General features: G+C 51.5%; 1 protein-coding gene across 1 annotated transcript in view; it reads right to left on the reverse strand.

Moving 5' to 3' along the window:
* Nucleotides 1–14836, reverse strand: part of LOC142590708 (uncharacterized) — a 134736-nt gene that overhangs the window by 93076 nt on the left and 26824 nt on the right. The window lies entirely within an intron of this gene.

Consider the following 14836-nt stretch of genomic DNA (forward strand, 5'->3'; position numbering starts at 1 on the left):
GGGCTACATACGCTACAGCATGCCTGTGTTATCTAACATGGGGTCATCTTGTATACGCACGCTGGAGAGCCTTCAGGCTCAAGCACTACGGATATGTCTTGGCTTGCCACGCTGCACGTCAACTAAGGGCACAATAGCGGAAGCACGGGCTTGTCCTATCGACATATACAGGTCTTGTGAACCTGTGCGAACCTATCTTCGCCTGCTAACCAGACACTCACACCATCCACTGTCAACGCTTCCAAGCATCAACCTTGACTGTGCTTTTTCTAAAGCTATTGCATGTCACGCAAGCAATGTACCTGCAAGATTCCAGGCAACCGACATCCCCGCGACACCTCCATGGACATTGCCAAGACCACTAGTGAGGCTTCAGATACCCGGAATTAGGAAGAAATCTCACGTTTCCTCCATTGGCTTGAAGCAGCTCACCCTGTCCCATATATTTAGTTTATATAGTGGGACTGTACAAGTATATACCGATGGTTCGGTCACGCCATCTGCCACAACGGCCGCATTTGTCATCCCACAACTTGGAATTACTCAACGATTTCGATTAGACCACAAATCGACATCTACGGCTGCGGAACTTGCGGGAATACGGGAGGCTGTCCGTTTTATGAGAACGCAGACACCCCATAAATGGACAATATTGTGCGATGCCAAATCAGCGCTACAGGCGCTAAAATACTTTTTAAACAAAGGACCATACTATCTGCTCGTGCTGGAAATCGTCGAACTTTATCACAGTGCCGAGTTAAGTGGCCACGTGATCACCTTTCAATGGGTGCCTAGCCATTGTGGTGTTTTTGGTAATGAACTCGCTGACAGTGAGGCAAGATCGGCCTCCTCTTCCTCTGATGAAGTACGGATTGCCTACTCGCGACCTGACACCAACTCCATGATCAAGGCACTCATGCAGGACCTTACAAAGGCTTACAGAGCCCACTCTGATAACATTCACAGACGTCTACATATGATTGACCCAGACGGTAAATTCTGTTTGCCCCCGAAGCTTACACGGAGCAAAACATCATTGCTACACAGGATTCGGCTCGGCGTTGCTTTCACCCGTCGCTAGGCACACCTAATCGGCCAATCGAACAGCCCTGATTGTGTACACTGCCAGATGCCCGAAACACTGCAACACGTACTGTGCGACTGCCCAGCATATATGCTGGAGCGAAGGACGTTAGTCAGTTTCTTAGCCAGCGTTGGCAGGCAACTACTGTCGGAGGAAGCTATCCTCGGCCCATGGCCCGACACTGCAATTTCAATGCGTGCAACAAAAGTATTGTTGAAGTTTCTGCAGGACACCAAGCTCGACGAGCGGCTCTAGCGAGGCAACTGTCCCATGTACATAAGCACTCACCACTTCTCTTATCATCATCATCCATTCCAATACTTTCACTCCCCTTCCCTCTTCCCCAGTGCAGAGTAGCAGACTAGAGCGCACTAGCTTAGGTCGACCTCTCTGTCTTTCCTATCAATAAATTCTATTCATTCATAAGATGAAAAGGCTTCCTTGCCCCTTGCGCTTGGGAATGATTTCAATCAGGACGTACTCTACGCCGGTAGCGCCAGTGCTGTGTTGTGTGACCATAAGGTTTGTATCTATGAAAGCTGTAACGGACGCCTCCTCGTCGGAATCACCGTGGGCTGTGTAATCGATAATTTATCCAGTCGCCCCGTTTCTTTCATGACGATGACATCTGCGACCTCCTTGCTACTAATGGACTCCTGTAGGCGTGCCCGTTTCCGGCAATACCCTCGACAGTTCCATTGTCAGATTATGTATTTATTACGCAGAGCCACGTTCAGTTGCTTGATTATCCGCGGTCACTTTATAGATTTTTGCCACAACGGGTCGATTATATGATTCGGTAGTCGCTTTTACCGGTCCCGCGGGCCTCGAGCCTTTTTGCGCGTTTTCTACAACAGTTAATCGGATTTCAATGCCTTCTGTTCTTTGTAAAATTTCATGAACTGTACCTGTAACCCGGCGAATTTTTGTTGTGGCGTGTTAGTTAACTCTGCAAACATTCCCTGTACTTGCTTCTCTAACTACTTTGAGAGGCTGCTTTCGGCGTCTGGTGCTTCTTCAGCTTTTTTTTTTTTTTCGTGGAGCGGCGTCTCTGCCCTTTGTGCGACAATGGGTGTTGACGCGCGGCTAGGCCTCTGTGCCTTACTGGCGGTAGGGGTGTGATTCGGCTCGCGTGCCCTATTTTGTTGTAGCCTGGCTTTTTCTTCTGATTGTTGAATTTCATCCCTGTGCTGAGCGTTATCGCGAGTAATTTGCCCTAGTTACTTTCTAATTTGGATCATTTCCTGCTCTAGGGAGGACCCTTCTATTCTAGGTGTTATTTTAGGTGGAGAAGCAGCGCCGGAGACAGTGTCTACCCGGCTTACCTGTGTTTTGTTGCTGTTGTCCCCGCCAGAGACATTCTGGGTTCCATGTAAGGGGTTCCTCTCGATCTCGATTCGGTCCTGAGCCGACTAAGTGCCGCTTTTTTTTCGGGTATGAGCCATTGTAACGAGCCAGTCAAGGCTCTCGCCTTAAATACTACACGCAGTTTCCCTTAAGGGTGTCTATCAAGCTGATATTTCCAAATTCCCCAAGTTTTACAGGTTTTCCCTGAGTGCCTTCGCAAAATTCGCTTATTGACACAAAACTTTGTTTTATGTGAAGACGGGCTGACATCATGGCGCCCGATGCTGTATCTATCCATTAAAGGGAAGCTGAAAGGTTTTCCAGAAAAAATGAGTGAAGATGTGTACATAATGGTTTTCAACCCTCCGAATTCGAATATCGTATCGAAATTGAGCGAAAGAAAGCGCAAATATATTTTATTTCGACGAAAAGTGCAGCAGCGGACACGCCCAGCTCGCGCGTCTCGTTTCCACCTGTGATTGGCCGGGCGCCTCGTGACGTCAACTCTAGTGACCGACCGCTGCCGCTACACATGAAGCGTGGTGCCAGGTAGTTTGGTGCTGTAATGGAAAATTAAGAGGTAATGGAAAATTAAGAGAGACTGCGTTTTTCTGAGGAGTTCGGCGTTACTCCCTACATGTACGAGCCGATTGCGAAGATCCGGCCTCTCGAAGAAGCAAGCGATGCTGGTGCGAGCATTGCTTACCACGCGAACGAAAGCGAAGTATTGGGATCTCCTTGTGTTCGAAATGCTCTTTGGTGAGTATGTTTTTTGCAAAGCGATCTAGTGATCTCGCCGATCTTTCCCCGATCTAGTGAGCTAGTTTCCGGTGAAACAACTGTAGTGTTGTGTACCTGCATGCATCCTCGTTGAACGTAAGCGGGGATACGATCGTCGGCGTTTGTTCGCTGTCCAAAGCTGTCGGCAATCTAAAAAGACGGTTTAAACGCGTGAAGAGCTTCCCGGTGCGCCATCCGCACACTACTCGTAACCGAAGTCGTAAAGGCGGCGAATTCCGTCGGCTACGTGAGACGGTCGCTTTCTCGCTGTGCGCGAGAGAAGAGGGGAGCGTAGCGTCCTGGCGTGCGCCGGCTTTCCAGCACATGCAAACTCTACATTTGCACTGCGTTATGGTAGCTGCATGCAGGCTGTTTTACAACACACGTGCAAATAGAAAATTCGCGGCGCTTTGCGACGAAACCTGCGTCAAGGGCGGGAGATAAACATGCACCTTCCGTTCAGCGTGCTAACACGAAGGAGCTCGCAGTAAATCAAAATCCAGGTTTGGGCGAGTTCGTGTGTAAGCTCTTTGTGTACGCGAACACTGACGGCACTGCGCCGGGCCTTAGACGAGCCGACTTGACTGGCAAACCCAACGCACGGTTTAATGATAAATTCTCGTGATAATCGTCGTCACGGAAGTGGCTGGAGCACAGCACTGTTGTTTTGAGGGCTTGAAATTCTTTCGCTTCACAGCAGCCTCCCACTTCGTTAAAAGCTTGTTGTCTTGTGGGAAGCAATGGAAGACGTCGTCGCAGCCGCTGGTGCTCGTGCAACCGTAGGCTGCACAGAAAGCTGGCATGATCGGCCCACCACTTCAGTTGATGCTGGGCACGTTGACTACCACTCTACATACACGCAGACGCACCAACAAAGGAATGCAGGGTCGATTGAAGCAGATTACGATGGCACGCACGCAGAAACAAGCACGGTCAGGCACGGTCGCGCAGGCTGCGAAGGAACAAAATACTAGAGTTGACGTCACAACACCGCGGTTTCCGGTCTCCGCTCGCATCGTAAGCGTCAGCAGCAGCGCGCGGCATTCGACGGGGGGCGGAGCTACAGCGCAATTTTAACCGACGATTACGTCGCTCCTAATTGAAAAAAAAACCCAAATTTTACCTACATGGTTCATAAGGTTCCCGCATCCGTACATGAGCGTCTTATTGAATTCGACAGACTCTTCAGCTTCCCTTTAAGCATGTGAAAAATTAAAAAATGGCAATGTAGTTGGAATAGTAAGGAGTAGCGTTTATTTTATTTAAAGCGACAGAAGGGAGGGCTTAGTAAAATGCACAGCGAATAAGATATCTGCGACAAAAATGGTAAATACCAATCCAAATCCAGTCAAACATTTTCAAATAAGAAATAAAAGAGAAGCATACAGAAGCAAGTGTTTTCGAATATGACCTATTTCTATCAAATTATAGCAAGCTCATTGGTATGAGGCCCGAACTTTGTCACAAGTGCGATTCTCTCTGAGCATCTGGATAGTCAACCTCAACTGTCCTGACATACTCTCAGCCCGTGCACAACGCCTTAGTGTTGCGTTTCACTGCTTTAAAGAGTTTATTTTGCTTTGGATGAGGGACACCTGCATCTCGGCATCAGCCAACACTTTGTTTTTGAGCTCAAGCTGCTTCAGAGAAGTGGCGGCACACTTCCTTTCCAGCTCATTCCTCATGGCGTCGGTATTGTAAGGAAGATAACCAACGCGCGCACCGGATCAGCAGCATCGGCAGCATCAAGCGCGCAGCAGTGGCTCGAGCTCGGGCACTGCTCCGTGCATCCTAGAACGGGCGGTTGCTGCGAACCCCAATAAATCTCCTTTATTAGTGGTGGAGGTGCGGGGTAACGTTCCATTTTACCATCCTGGAACTCCGTTCTCGGACGCTACCCTCCACCTTGCCGGACGCCAACCAGCAGACTCTTCCATCGCCACCCGTCCCTTGCGCTGCCACCGTTCACCAGCGGGAGCCTCCTATCTTCAGCGGAACCGACGACAACGACGTTAAAGAGTGGCTGTCGTCCTACGAACGGGTGAGCGTTCACAACAAATGGAATGACTCGGACAAACTAGCTTACTTATCGTTGCACCTCGCGGGCGTGGCCAGTCTCTGGTTCAGAAATCACGATAGGGATATCCGAACGTGTTCGGCGTTCAAGACGCCGATTACAGAAGTATTTGACCGACCCGCCGTCAGGAAACTCCGAGCCGAGCAGCGTTTGCGCACACGCGCACAGGACACGGGTGAGACATTCACCAGCTATATAGAAGACGTTCTAGATTTGTGCAGGCGCGTGAACGCTGCCATGACGGAAGCGGAAAAGATCAACCACGACATGAAGGGAATCGATGATGACGCGTTCCAGATGCTTCTGGCCAAGGACCCGCGCACTGTTGGCGACGTCATCAGCTTGTGCCAGAGCTATGATGAATTACGGAAGCAGCGAGCTACGACGAGGCAACATCCCACACCAAATGCGGCGTCACTCTGCAGCCTGACCACCGGCCCAGAACAAGCCTCCGTGATAACCCAAATCAAGGATTTCGTCCGCAAAGAAGTCGCACGACAGCTATCTCTGGTGTCCGTCACTCAGGGGTCTGCCAGCTCTTTGCTGTCTCATCTCCGTAACGTGATCCATGAAGAGGTCGCGGAAGCGCTGCCAGCTGTTCACCAGCACGATGTCGTGACTGCACCAGTCACTTACGCTACGGTTGCTGCAATGGCCCCTCGCACTGTGCCCGTGCGTCGCTTCCGGCCGCCTGTGCACCGCCCTCCCCCTCCCGTCCCCTGGACCACCACTGCCCTCGCTAACCCGTGGCGTACGCCGGACAATCGCCCTATATGCTTCGCATGTAGGTATCCCGGTCATATCGCAGGGTTCTGCCGACGCCGATCGCAGGCGTTCGATGACGATCGCCGAGCGCCCTATGTGCCGCCTCACCCAAATGCGCCTTACGGACCCTTCGACCCATCACCAGCTCGCTCCCAGACTGATCGCCGTCCTCGCTTCGAACGTCTCCCATCACCCTCTCCACGTCGCCCATCGCTTTCCCCTATGCGTCGACGACCCGTCTCTAACGAAGAGGGAAACTAGACGATGCAGTTCCTGAGGCAAGAACTGCGCAAACGTCGACATGCCGAAGTCCTTCTCCTTTAACTGCTTATGTCATTGATGCGTTTATCGAAAATGTCGCTACAGTCACCCTCGTCGATACCGCTGCCGCTATCTCAGTTATGGATGCCAGGTTTTGCGGTTCGCTTCGTAAAGTGACGAAGTCTCTTTCTGGATTGTCGCTTTGAACGGCGAGTGCTCAACCCATTTGCCCTACCGCTGCTTGTACTGCCCGCGTGACAATACTGGACATTTTGTGCACGATTGAATTCATAGTTCTTTCATCGTGCTCCCACGCCGTTATTCTAGAATAGGATTTTCTCTCACGCCACAATGCCATCATCAATTGCGCTCGGGCTGAGATTAAACTTTTCTACCTTGGTGACCTGGCCTCCGTCGATGCTTATGCTTTGCTAAAATTGTCGTGAAAGAAGAAACCTGTATCCCCCCATGCTCTTCAGCATTCGTACCAGTCTTCTGTAGTACCATATCTGACGGGACGGTCTTCTTCATGCCCTCTCATCACATTGTTACTCGAAAAGCGCTTCCTTTGCCCTTTGCAGCTCTCGACCTTGCCGCCGGTGTCAGCACGATGCCCATTTACAATCATCTTTCATCGTCACTATCATTGCTCCGCCGCGAATGCCTTGGTGGTTACGTCGAGTGGGTCGATTCAACACGAGTTGTCTCTGTCCACGACGAAGTGCCTTCTACTGCCGTCCATGAACTGAGTGCCCTCTCCGTACCCGACTCAACATGGACTGGTGTGTTCAGCCCATTCATCGCCGAAGATTTGACGCATTCGCAGCGATCTCAGCTTCTCGCAGTCCTTCAGCACTTTCGCCGTTCTTTCGACGTTGCGCAAACATTTCTTCGTCATGCATCGACGATCGAGCATTACACCGACACTGGCTCTCACTCACCACTGCGACAAAGACCATATCGCGTGTACGCTACGGAACGTCTCGTCATTGCAGACCAGGCCGATGACATGCTCCGTCGAGGCGTCATTCAACCTTCCCAACCCCATGGGCCTCTGCCGTGGTCCTCGTCACAAGAAAGACGGTTCCATCCGCTTGTGTGTTGATTTTTGACGGTTGAACAAGATCACGCTGAAGGACGTCTACCAATTACCACGCGTCGATGATGTTCTGGACTGTTTGCAGGGAGCCGAGTTCTTTTCTTCGCTGGATTTGCGGTCAGGCTACTGGCAGGTTCCGATGGCAGAGGCCGATCGCCCAAAAACTGCCTTTGTTACACCAGACGGCTTGTATGAATTCACCGTCATGCCCTTCGGACTTTGCAACGCACCTGCTACATTCGAAAGAATGATGGATAATGCTCTGCGTCGCCTCAAATGCAAAATCTGTATTTGCAATCTTGCCGACATTGTGGTGTTCGCCCCTGATTTCGCAACGCACCTGCTGCGCCTCGAGCACGTATTCACTTGCTTGGCCAACGCCGGGTTGCAACTTAACCTGAAGAAGTGTCGATTTGCTGTTCGTCAGCTCACAATTTTAGGCCATTTCGTGTCAAAGGAGGCCATTCGCCCGGATCCCGAGAAGCTACGTGCGTTACTGCGTTCCCAAAACCTACCATTATGAAAGAGCTACGCAGTTCTATATCGGCCTCTGCTCTTACTTCCGGCGACTCGTTCGAAACTTTGCGTCAATTATATCGCCTCTCACGCAGCTCCTCGGTGGCGCTAGAGATCTCTCATCATGGTCTCCAGCGTGTGACGACGCCTTCACAACCTTGCGCCGTCTTCTCACAACACCACCCATTCTTCGCCATTTTGACCGTCAAGCGCCAAGCGAAATCCATACCGATGCAAGCGGTGTAGGCCTTGGTGCTGTGTTTGCACAGCGTCAACCTGGCCACACAAAACACGTCGTCGCATACGCGAGTCGCACGTTAACCAAGGCGGAGAGCAATTACAGCGTTACAGAAAAGGAGTGCTTGGCCATTGTGTGGGCGCTTGGCAAGTTTCGCCCATATTTATACGGCCGATCGTTTGACGTAGTGACCGACCACCATGCGCTATGTTGGCTGTCCACGCTCAAAGATCCATCGGGCCGCCTTGCCCGCTGGGCATTGCGAATCCAAGATTATGACATCCGCGTGGTTTACCGTTCCGGCCGAAAGCACTCCGACGCTGACGCGCTATCCCGATCGCCGCTTCCCCCGAAGGCCAGTCGCGAGTCCTCCTGCGAGAGCAAATTATCCTCTCTGGACATTGACACTATGGCTGCTGCACAGCGTAATGATACCTGGATTGCATCTCTGCTCGACCTTCTCTCGGATACGTCGAAAGTTCCGGCGTCACGTACGCTTCGGCGCCAAGTTCCTCATTTTGCGATTCGAGACCAGCTACTATATCGACGCAACTATGCCCCAGAGGGACGCACCTGGTTACTCGTCATTCCGAGAATCTTGCGATCAGAGCTCTGCTCCTCGTTCCACGTCGACCCTCAGTGTGGTCACGCGGGTGTCTTCAAGACCTATGAAACCTTCGACACCGCTATTACTGGCGTGGAATGTACAATTTCGTTCGAAAGTTCGTCCGCTCTTGTCATGAGTGCCAACGCCGCAAAACGCCACCGCACAACTCCGCCGGTGAACTCCAGCCTTCACAATGCCCATCCCGACCTTTTGATCGCGTGGGCGGAGATCTCTACGGGCCACATCCGTTGACTCCTACCGGCAACAGGTGGATAATTGTTGCGATAGACCACTTAACCCGGATGCATGGATGCAGTTCACGGATGCACGGATCTAGGATGCACGGAGCAGTTCCCGAGCTCGAGCCTCTGCTGCGCGCTTGATGCTGCCGATGCTGCTGACCTTGTGCGCACGTTCGTTATCTTCCTTACAGTATTTTCTGTTCTCGTCATCCTTCCGCCGCGCGTTCTCCCTACAGATCATATGAAGTATCCTCTTGGACAGTTGTACTGTCAACATACCATTTTGGGACTCTGTAGGGGCCGCGGAAACGTCAGAAAAATCGGGCAATTCGAAAAAAATGAATGCATGCCTTTTGTGCTTCCAAGCGCCTCAAATCGCCACAGGCACGTCTGAAAAAAAGCTCTGGAAGGCCTGCCCGTACACTTATTAGGCATATCGGTGGTCGTAATGCGATAGCAGACGGCGTGTGCACGCATGTATAAATAAGAAATACATACTGTGTCCCGTGACAATTGCTCCTTCTCACGCTTGTTAAGCTTCACCGCAATACTTTACGTATGCTACACCGCGTCACATTGTTGTACTGAGACAAAGCTGACATTCAAGAACCGGCATAAGGCAAAGCGCCGTGCTTTCCGAGTTTCCAAGCCATTCTGGAGGATTGTAGAGGCGGAATCGGTACCATTGCTGACAGCAGCGAATTCTTTCAATGAAAACCATAGCATCGCACGGCAAGAAGCTTAATAGCGAACGTCGAAACAGCTAGGCCTAACGTTGCCGCGGCTGGTGGCTACCGGTGGCAGTGGATCTGCCTGCGAGAGCACCGGTTCGAGGCGGTAAAAAAATCAAAATTGTGGCGGCGCTCTCTTTGATTATTGCCGTTCGGGACCTGCGGTCACGGCATAGATTACGGAAAATCGGACGGCAAAGGGTTCTTGCGTCCGAAATTTCAGACGTTTCTATACATCGACTCTATCGGGCACGTGGTTGTGCCGCGAAGCCGTCAGAATTATCGGGCATAAGCAAAGATCGAGCGTTCGGAAAATCTGTAATTGACTGTACAAAGGCAACTCCTCCAGCAGACGACACGGCGTGAAAGGCGATTCGTTGCGATCCCTCTCTGTTACTCTGAGCCAGTATTGGCGCGACTTTCGTTCCCTTTCGATAAAATAGTTAATTTTGCCTCATAGAAGCACAAATTCCCTGAGCACTTCCAGACTATACGAAATCCCTCAGAATTCTCGGTTTTCCCGGTTGGTAGACACCCTGCGCTTATGCTTTCCCACACTTCACTATCTATTGGCTTCATACGGGTGTGAGTAAAAAATCGGGCCTCTCGGTTCCCTTTTCTCAAAGTACCCGACCCTTATTCGATTGTGAGCCGAAAACTGGTACGGAAATAGAGTTTGCAGTGATTGCAGGCTGACGGATATCTTTAATATGTAGTCCAGTGGGTTAACCTCTGCACACGGATACATTATGCTCCCCCCCAGGTCTCATGAGTTAATGACAGCGTTAGCCCCATGTAGGCGAAAATGCGGCGTCCACGACAGGTGTCCAGCGTGAAACGTCGCTTGGGCAAAAAGTATTTCGAACTACGCATACCCAAGCACGGAGGCCCTCCACGTGGCATAAGCAAACCACTGAACTAATTGGATTTCACAATAAAAAATACGTTGAAAAATCGCAAGGTACACTTATACACAAGCTACAGACATGATAGCGTCGGATTGTAATTTGAATATAAAAGAAAACATAATTGTGTTACGCGGAAACTCAAACACAAACCCCTTTTCACGCGATAGCTTTCTCCAGCTGCCGTTTGAGGTCTGTCTTAGTTGCAGCTGCACGGCCCTCCTCGGTACCCTGCACATCATCAAAAAAAGAACCACAAACCTCGCATTCGTGCACAGCGCTTGCCGCCAGTGTTTCCCGCTGAACATTGGGAAGATGAAGAAGAGGAGCCTCACTGGGCCTCATCGTCGCATCGGTTCCGCTGTCTTTGATCAGTTTGGACCGGACCAACTCCACTCAGCCACCAAATTTTATTTGCAACGGAGAGAACTCACGTGCTGGATCATTTGGACACCAGATTTCAAGTGGTAGGACCGATTTTTGCTTTTTACCGTGCATTGAAGTTGCCAAGCAGGCGGTGACCCGCTAAACCTATTGGGAGGCCTAGCTTCGAGTACGGGAGCGCATGGGCAAACGCGGCAACGGCAGTGAAACCTAGCAGCGACTCCAATCGGAGAACAACCCAGGACATGGCGAGAATTTGCCAATCAATGGAAATGGCACCGCAAAATATACTCGGCGCGCAGGAAATGGACGCAGCACTGCGACTTCGATAGTGCCGTGAGCAGCGACGCCGTGGCGCCAGTCACGCCGAAGCTGCTCGGCCCCTACAACAACGACGCAAGCTGGGAATTGGTTCAGACCAAACGCCAGAAGGAATTTCAGCGGCAAGGAAGACAGAACACGACGGGAACCGGCCCGGCCACTCAGAATAATCCTTGCGGAGGAAACTCAGCAAAAACAAGCCTGACCGACGGGGGCCTAGCCGCCGCCGGTAACAACGACAGCGGATCGAGAGAGCAGCGCAAGCCTAGGGGGAGGATGCCGCCGCTACCTTGAAACGACTACAAAATCATGATACGACCCAAGAAAGGACTGGTGATGAGGTCGCTCAAGACCCACCAAGTAGCCCGCGATGTCGTCTTGGCGTGCGGCCACCAATCCAAGGACGAGAACCCAACAATAAGGCTTCGCACGGCAGCAAACATAGTCGTAAGCACCCCGAATTAGCAAGCTGCACAGCTCGTGAGGCGCATCACAAGCCTCAAGTTCGCGGGACAGGCCTGCGAAAAGAACGCCTACGTGGCCGCTCCTGAAGACGTTCTACGCGGTGTGATTCCCGGCATCGACCCCGGAACGTCGCCCGAGGAGCTCAAGGCACGTTTTAAGAGTCCGAACCCACACAGTGGCCACACTCCAGGCTCGAATGATGGCGAAAGCCAATACGAGTGTCATCGCTTTCGAGAGGCCCATCGTACCGAAGTAAGTCATTTACTACGTAGGCGAAACGGCATGCTACCCACATCACCCCACGAGGCAAGTGTGCTACGTATGCCTCCAACAGGGACATCGTCCCACGTGTGCCCCACACTGAATATTCGCATGTGCAGCCAGTGCGGAATGCAGAAACCGCCAACCGAACATTCTTGCACCGCCAAATGCGTGGTCTGCGGCGACACCCACCCCACCGGGTCGAAGGACTGCCACGACCGACTAAAGAAAATCAGAAACCAGCAAGCCAGGCTCGCCACCATCAACAACAACCGCAGCAACGGCAGCCGACGCAACACGGGTCGCAGCCGCGATGCCCGCCTCCGCGCTGGTACAGCTCGGAGGGGGGGGGGGGGGCATCACGGACCCGTTCGCGACCCCGCTTGTTTCCGCCCCTGTCGCCTACCGCCATGACGAACGGAGGGAACCGGCAGCAGCGAGGAAACAAGCAGCAGCAGAAGAAATCGAGATCTGCCCAAGAGGGCGGCAGCAAGGTAAGCTGGAGTGCAGTTGCTTCCGGCAATGCTTCGCACTTGGGCAATAAGAACACAAACAACGGATATAATCGCGCTCTTCAACAGTAGGACGCGGAGAAAGGGGCACTCAGGCGCGAACTAGTACTTGCCCGCGTCAAGCAAAGCGAGCTAGAACCCAGAATTTATTAGCTCACGAACGCAGTCCGAGAGCAGCAACGAGAGCGGAGGCCCCTTAGCCCTGCGCGACAGAACACGCCACAAATAGGCTCGTCGCCGCAAATGAGCGAAGAGGAAAGTTAGAATCTCCAGCAAGAAACACAACAGTAAATGCAGCAGATGATGCAGCAAATGACGCAACAGATGATGCGGCAAATACAGCAGATGCAAACACAATTCTAGCGACGCTTCATCGAAATCAAAACATAATTCCAGGGACAGTTCATTTAAATCAGGAGCACAATACGCAAGCAAAAACACACCGAAAACATCAGGCAGAGAGCGTACAACCGCGCCGTGCTGGCAGCTTTTGCCTACGAGACCACGAACCAGGGAACAAACAACCCCACCACCTCAACAGCTTAAACTATAGCTTAAACAAGCCAAAGCAAACATGAAAAGCTAAAAATTTGGAAATGCAACTGCAGAGGCCAGCGCAAGAGACAGGGCCTCATCAAACAATTTATTAACACAGAACTGACACCACCCGACATACTCGCATTACACGAAACCGGCACGAAGCCCACTCTAACAGGATACGACTGCTACGAGAGCCAAACGACATGCAGGAAAGCCAGCCATCCTAGTCAGCAAGGCGATTATAGCTATCAAACACAATACCATGGAAAGCTCAGACAGAACATCTGCTAATATAAATCATACCTAAGAAAAAGAAAAAGGAATTATATTCATCGTCCGCTGTTAAGAACGGTCAGCTGCAGTGCAAGTTTTGCCAACCAGTTGCGACTGTGGAGGCAACATTCCGGGAGCGTCGCCGTACACCTCTAGCCACGGCGTGACTGAGTCGACTGTGTGTGAACAACAATACGTGCGTCCTCGACTCTCCGTCGCTGGAGCCGAGTTTGACGAAGTCGTGATTGTAACTAAACGAGCTCGGCAGACCAACTATTGTTACTGAGCCGCGGGAACGTCCACTGACACCCCTTCCCACGCGCCGACCAAGACGCCAGACAATGGGCGGCCGGCAGGCGCGCTGCGGTTCGGGGAATAAATGCCCCTACGGTGCCGGGTCGTCTCCCCTACGGTGCTTCGTCTCCCCTACGGTGCCTGGTCAACTCGCCTACGGTGCTTGGACGGCCGTTTCCGTCACCTGGGTATCGGGGGAGGACCGAGTGTTTAAAAACCACTGTTGTGCGGCTGCTCACGACACTCTCTCTCAAGCAGTCATGTTAGACTGATGTACTTTCTGAAACAGTCATCTTAGACTGATATAAATACTGTAAATAAACCCATATTCCTCGTTCTCGATGAGAAGCAGTCCTTCCCTTCATCAACGTCCTCAGCGTGGATACGTTGGACGACGGCATGGGCCAGCTACCTTCTGATTCATGCCCGACTCCAATCTTGACAACGCATCACGCGCGATGGGATTGAATCCCCAATCATAACAACTGGCTGACAGCGGTGAGATGGACTTTGCGACGTGGTGCTGTGTCTACGGTGAGCGCTTGGTTCTTGCTATGACTCTCTGGGCCTCATTTTGTGCTTGTTCTGTTTCGAACAGTAGGGAAGCTAGATTGTTGAGTGTTAGCTAAGTTGTGTTTTCCTAGCTAGATTTAGGGACCAGGACCAAGGCAGTAAAGCAGCAATCATGGAGTTAAGGACACTGCTGAGAGACGAGTTGTTGATTGTTGGTGAGGAACTGGGCCTAGATGTACGCAAGGAAATGCTAAAAACGGAATTATTGCAGCTAATTTCCGAACAGGCCAGTGAGAAAGAAATTGAAATGCGGTTTGAACTTCTGAAAAAGGGAGAAGAACGAGAGAGAAAAGAACAAGAGAGAGAGGAACGCGATAAAGATTGCGAGTTAAGAAAAATGCAACTTGAACTTGGAAGCAAACGTTTGGAGTTGTCTCAAGGAAGTGAAGGGGCTCTGGGACGATCAAGTGAGGCAGAATCATACCACATAGACAGGCTATTAAAGCCATTTGAGGTCGGGACCGACATAGGCTTGTTTCTAAGCAATTTTGAAAGGACTTGCGAGAAGTTGAACTTCGATCGGAGTACACGGCCACATCGGTTGCTGTCTATGTTGCCGTG

The sequence above is a fragment of the Dermacentor variabilis genome, chromosome 8, assembly GCF_050947875.1.
Source record: "Dermacentor variabilis isolate Ectoservices chromosome 8, ASM5094787v1, whole genome shotgun sequence".
NCBI classification, from domain to species: Eukaryota; Metazoa; Arthropoda; class Arachnida; order Ixodida; family Ixodidae; genus Dermacentor; species Dermacentor variabilis.